Source organism: Sinohyriopsis cumingii, chromosome 6, assembly GCF_028554795.1.
Source record: "Sinohyriopsis cumingii isolate HCF-2022 chromosome 6, ASM2855479v2, whole genome shotgun sequence".
Lineage (NCBI taxonomy): Eukaryota > Metazoa > Mollusca > Bivalvia > Unionida > Unionidae > Sinohyriopsis > Sinohyriopsis cumingii.
Genome location: NC_142966.1, coordinates 104,592,925 through 104,599,858, shown reverse-complemented (window position 1 = coordinate 104,599,858; position 6,934 = coordinate 104,592,925). Strand labels below are relative to the sequence as shown.

Below are 6,934 nucleotides of genomic sequence, written 5' to 3'. Positions count from 1 at the left end.
TGATACCAAACATATGGGACAAAGTGAGATTAACCTCTGCTTGAGTCTTCTGGACCAGTGGTGCCAGTAAGTGGAATTTATTGAAGTAATCCATCAGGTGGAGTATATACTTATAACCACCTGGTGGCTTCCTCGTCTTGTAGACAAGGTCAACCTGCAAATATTAATGTAAAATTATTAATGATTTTTATCAACCCTGTTTTCCTGCTGTTTTCATAAATTGCCAAATAGCAAAAGTATATTTCCTTCGTTTGTATTTTTTTTAACAACAATATGAAATAAAAATAATGATCCATAGTGATTAGGAAGAATGTTGACAAATATGAATTTCCTATAATTTTGGTATGGAACAGAAGATAATAGAACTATCTTTGTACATGATATATACAGATAAATGTATTTATCAATTAGTGATAGTACTGTTACACATATATGAACTCACAAATGCAGCAAGGTTATTAACCATTGTTGAACACACCTGACAACGAGAGAACAAGCTCTGGCTGATTATAACTCTGGGTTGGGGCTTGTATAACTTGTGCCTTATTCCTACTGCATGTCCTGCACATGCTGATGTACTTTTGAACAGCACTTTTGGGCAGGCTTTCAAATTGATAAGCATCCTGGGTAAAAAAATAAATACATAGCTTATCAAGAAAATGCAGTTCCAAAATATGTAACAAAGTTATGTATAGAAATAGAAATATTATGAGACAGTTTATTTTTTAAATATGACATCATATTTAACAAATATAAAGAAACTAATTTGATAATAATAATAATAATAATAATGCCAGTCTTCAATTTGGCTGAAAATATAATGCATATTGGTGTCACCGGCCCGTACGAAATAAACCAGCTGGTCAAGGCACGGATTTCTGATACCTTGTGTATTTTTAATCATTCCTTCCCATGTAGAGTGGTCTGATGGAGTGTGTTTAATGTTGGATGGATGAAAGCATAATACATTTTATTGTAATATACATTGTGTAGCATTACGCATTCCTTCCCATGGCCAGTGGCCTGATGGAGTTCCTTTAATGTTAGATGAAAGTCCTCGATGGGTACTACAATCAGTCGGCCACTTGTCTGAAAATATTAATTGCAAGATTTGATAAGAATTAGGCATCAAATGGAATAAAAATTCCAGGCCTTGTTATAGCCATTACTCACTTGATTACAGCAGGCCTCATTACACTGATTACAGGCCTTGTTACAATACTCCAGGTGTTGATACATGATTATTGACAAGATCTTTTAGGGCCTAGTCACAGTGATTGCTGACTTGATAACTGCAGGCCTTTTTACAATGATTACTGACCTAATTACCACATGCCTTGTTACAGTGATTACTGATTATTTCTACCCTTGCCATAGTTAATAATAACTCGATTACTATACATATTGTCATAATGATTTCTGACTTGATTACTTTGACTCTCATTATAGTGAATGACAGTTGTAAATGTTTCTCCTTAACTTACATGAGCTGAAGTTGCTCCCGAGATTTTTTGGTCTCGGATTCGCTTGGGTACAGTCAAGACTCTGATATGGACCCCATCTTCTCCTGGTATGGACATTGATCCATACCCCTTCTGCTGAACCTGTTAGTATAAGCAAATACAAGTAATGATTGCCAAGTTTTGTCATCTTTTTATGTTGGTATTCTATTGTTCTCAACCTGTCTTTGTCTTCTTTTTTAATTAATAGATCAACAAATAAGAATACTTAAAGAGATAGTTTTGTTTGCTATTTTTAAATACTTTTAAAAATGGTGTATTATTATCATTGTCATTTTTTGCCACCTTCAATGCAGTATATTTTATACTATTTTCATATCTACATACCTTACCAATTATCAAGGTTGTTAGAATTATCTCTGATTTGTATCGGTAATTTTAGCATTTGGGTCTTTCAGCTTCCCGTAGATTATTCTGTCTATGAGATTGTGTAGGTATAAAAGGCGGTCATCTCTACTGATCCACTCTTATAATTATATATGACTTCGATTCTTTTCTCCCATTTTCATACAAGTTTACTTGATTTTCCAGAACTAAACTTTCTGTTGTATACAAAAATATTATGACAGTTAAATTATACTGATATAAATGAAATTCTTTTTAATTAACTTTACTATTTCCATTAGCAACTCCTGTGTGGATACATTAAGCATATATATATATATATATATATATATATATATATATATATATATATATATATATATATATATATATATATATATATATATATACACACACATACACCCATACATACATACATATTTTATACATTTCTTGAACTTCTGTATTTGACCCTATTTCCTTCACTATCCCTAAATCATGATACAATTCCTCATACATATTATAGCTGTTGGTTATTTCCACTGCTTTAAATTATGCATTGTTCTAATATAACTCTGGCTTTATCAATTCAGACCATATGTGTATTTATAGTCTATGTAAAATAAATGTTTTCCTTCATTTATTGTTATACGATGTTAAACAGTCATTGACAATATATTGTTGGTTTCATGTACCTCTTCTATACCACACCTTAATTTTAATAAAGTGTATGATTTAATTGCAATTCACACACAGTAAGGTGTCTGTGTGGTTTTATAGCACACCTTGTCCAGGTAACAAGGAAATTTCTGTATTACTGTGAAAACAAATCCATCCATAGTGTGAAATAAATGCACAAGGAAGGATATCAAGCTATGACCAAACTTAATCTCTATTAATACAAATATTCTGTAGGTTTGTTCAAGTAATTGTTCTGTATACAGGTCAGTGTATAAAACTGTGAAACTGCTGAGGTGACTTGTAGGATGGATAAATCTCATAACACTTGAATTAGCATAATTTAGTCATATACTGTGTTATTCTGTGTTCATTTACAGGTTCCAGTTGCCAAGTGATTATGTTGAAAATTTCTTACGCTGTAAAACTCTTTATTCTTACACTCCTTGTTGAGAAGTACAGTCAGTTATAGCAATGGCGCGTACAAAGCAAGGAATTACCATATATTGAGCGATAAGGAAAGGTAGAAATGGTTACTTAGTCAGTTGTACTAATACATATTTAAGACTTTTTTGTATAATCATAACAATCTCAACCATTCCGTCCTGTTGCATAAATATTATCCCGGCTGGGAGTTGTGCGACAGAGCAGAGTGAGCTGATTTCACAATTCACGGTTGCAAACAGCAGTTTGTTTGCACTACATGTACTCATAGATCATTGTATTTGTAGTAACACTATAAGAGTTAGCTAAAAGTAGAGGGGGTTGACCGGCTTGAATTGCAATAAAACTACTCTGCACGATGGATCTTGCAGTTTTATTGGGACTCAGATACCCTTCCCAATCTAGGGTATTGTGCCCTTCTATCTTAGTTACAGTAAGAGTATTGTGCTTTCCACACATAACAATTTGAGTCAAAGAAGGGAAAATGGATCACGATGAGGAAAAAACCGGCCCAGGAAGATCGAAAATCCGACAGTATTTTCACACAGTGTACGAGGAAAATAGGATGATTGTTAATCACCCGGCTGGGTGTCAGACAATTGATTTTGAATTTGCCACCAACCCACCACGGCAAAGTGAAGTCCTGATGGGACTGCACACCATTGGAGTGGATATAGGCAAAATCGAAGCACTGCAGAATGGAGGCCTAAATAAGTATGTGATTTACCCTAAAGGGGGGGTGGGGTGCCGCTGCTCAAAGAAGAAGACCTAAGCATAAAAGGGATAACAGCAAGAGTCTATAAAACGGAACCCTTCATAAGAACCATAGAGCAGAGACTGACGGAAGTACACGTGATGGGGCTCCCCATGGAAGTGGATAGCCGGGAGCTTGTGGAAAAGCTAAAGAAAAAGACAGGGGTGACAGTAGTGACCCACAAGATGGCAACAGTCTGGGGATTCGCCCCCCTAAAGTCTGGGAACAGACTGTTATACGTTACCAGGGAGGAGGCGAAGGAAATCCCAATCTTCTTTTACGTGTTGGGATTTCGACTGAAAACATGGTACAGGGGGAGTGAGCAGGATAGAGTTTGCCCCCTGTGCCACCAAAAAGGGCATGGCCCCAGGGACTGTAAAGGAATAGAAACAAGCCCACAAGAACAAACCTATGCCAGAAAAGCGGCAGAGAGACCTACATCCCAGCAGCAACAGCACCAACAACAACAACAACAACAACAAAAGTTACAGCAGCAACAGGCAGAGATCCTAACCCTGATAAAACAAGTCAGGGAGGAAAAGGAAAGAGAAGAAAACATACAAACCTTACCGGACATGGATGTAACTAAGATAGAAGGGCACAATACCCTAGATTGGGAAGGGTATCTGAGTCCCAATAAAACTGCAAGATCCATCGTGCAGAACGAAGAGGAGATAACGACAAAAAACAGATTTGACGTACTAGAAGAAGAAAACCAACAATCAGGTGAAAACTCGCAGGTAGAGACCCCATTGACATCGACACCGATGCCCAGGAGGAGGAGGGAAAAAAGGAGTGCAGATGTTATATCACCCCAGGAGAAACCACTGTCAAGACGGAAAAAGAATAAACAGGGAAGGAAAACAGCAGAAACAGAAACACAACAACTACAAGCAACAGAACAAGAAGACGGGAGTGAGGGGCAAACGGAGTCAGAACCGGACACAGAAAACGACGCAGAACCCGAGGTTGAAACCGGAACGACAGTGGAATCTAGTCAAACAATTTACACTGAAACGGAAAGCACAATTCAATCGACAGTTACAAGCACTTTAGAAACCCAGAGTAATACACTTTCATCAGAGGGGGGTAGGGAAACCAGTGCCCCTCCAGAAGATTCACAACTAAACACATAATAATAATTAATATAAAATAAAATTTAAACAGGTGAATTAAGGTAAACAAAAACAACACCCTGGTAAGAGGCAGGAATGGAAGGAACAAACTTGCAACTCCTGTCTGTTAATGTAAACGGTATCAATAGAGAAAAGGTATACAAATTCCCAAAAGACTTAAACTATGACATATTGATGATACAAGAAACGCATAATGGATTTAAAGATAATATAAAAGTAACGATTGAAAGTCATTTAGACGGGATTTTAATAAATAGTGATTATATTAATACAGACATTGGGGGTGGGGGTGGGGGTGGCAATGTTAATAAAAAATAAAAAGGGATTAGTATGGGATAAAATAGAAGTAGGAGGGGTTTTTAAAGGAAGAATGATACATATCATAGTTGAAGATGTAAACTTAATAAATATATATATGCCTGCGAACAGGGAACAGAAGAAAGAATTTTTAGGACATCTAAATAAATATATAGAAAAACATGCTATAGGAAATATTATCATAGGGGGTGATTTTAATTGGGTGGGAGACAATATAGATAGGGAAGGAAACCTGGCTCCGAATGACATAAGGATTAAACCAGAAATGGAATATTTTATAAAAAAAGTATAAATTAATAGATGTATATAGAATACAAAATTTACTAAGGAAAGAGTATACCTATGAATATAAAACTAATAAAGGAAGCCGATTAGACAAATTTTACTGTAATAATTATGATGTAAATGTATACAAGGAAACTAATATAACTGATTTTAAAATATCTGACCATAAACTTATAAATATGACCGTAGTAATAAAGCCGAGAATTAAATGGGGGAGAGGGAGATGGATGATAAATAATTCAATTCTAAAAGATACAGAGTTTATACAAAGAATTAAAGTTGAAATAGAGAAACTTAAAAGTAGGGAAAATGTAGACATAATTTTAGAATGGGAAAAATTAAAAGTAAAATTTAAAAAATTAGCGATAGAATACTGTAATTTAAAAAGTAAGAAACTTAAAATGGAAAAAGAAGCGATTAGATACCAAATACAAAAAGTAAACACTGATGATAAGGAGAACCTTTTAAAAAACAGATTGGAAGAAATAAATAAAATAGAAAGTAGGGGTAGAGAAATCAGGGCAGGGAAATACACAGGGATATACAAAAAAGCAGAGGGATCATATAAAAGGGAGGAAAAAAGATTAGGAGGAGACAAAACTATAGATAAAATCAAAACCAACACGACAACAACAACAATAACAACAAAAACGGAAAAAGATGAAATCATGAAACATATAAAAGACTATTATGCTACACTCTACGAATCAAATAATATAACAGAGAATGTAATTGATAAATATTTAGAAAATATACCATGTGAAAAAATTACCCAGGATTTTAAACAACTCTGTGATGATTTTATCACACAAGAGGAAATTTTAGAAAGCATTAAATTTATGAATAAGGGAAAATCGCCAGGAGGAGATGGACTCTCTGCAGAATTCTACATGACATTTTGCGGAGAGTTGTTGCCCATTCTCGAATGGTTATATAATAACATATTTTCAAAAAATAAGGAAATGGCAGAAACAATGAAGGAGGGGATAATAATTTTAATATACAAAGGGAAGGGGGATAGGGAAGACTTAAAACACTGGAGGCCCATCTCCCTCCTTAACACAGACTACAAGATCCTGAGTAGGATCTTAAGTAATAGACTTAAAAAGGGGATAGGGGATATAATAAATGTTAATCAAACCTGTGGGCCAAAAAATAGGGACATACAACATAATATTTTAAACATAACCTCAATAGCTGATTATCTACAAATTAAGGGACAAAAAGCTGCCATGGTACTTTTTGACCAGGAAAAAGCCTTTGATAGAATCGAACGCAATTATATACAAAAAGTCTTGGAAAAATTTGGATTCGGAGAATCTTTCCGAAAATGGACTAAAATACTGTATAATAACATAACATCTAGAGTACAAAATAATGGATCAATGACAGAACAATTTGACATAAAAAGATCAGTGCGGCAAGGGTGCCCACTATCCATGCTATTATACGTAATAGCAATCGAAATGCTGAGC

General features: G+C 34.9%; 1 protein-coding gene across 2 annotated transcripts in view; it reads right to left on the bottom strand.

Moving 5' to 3' along the window:
• Nucleotides 1–6,934, bottom strand: part of LOC149797620 (uncharacterized) — a 195,384-nt gene that overhangs the window by 101,558 nt on the left and 86,892 nt on the right. The window lies entirely within an intron of this gene.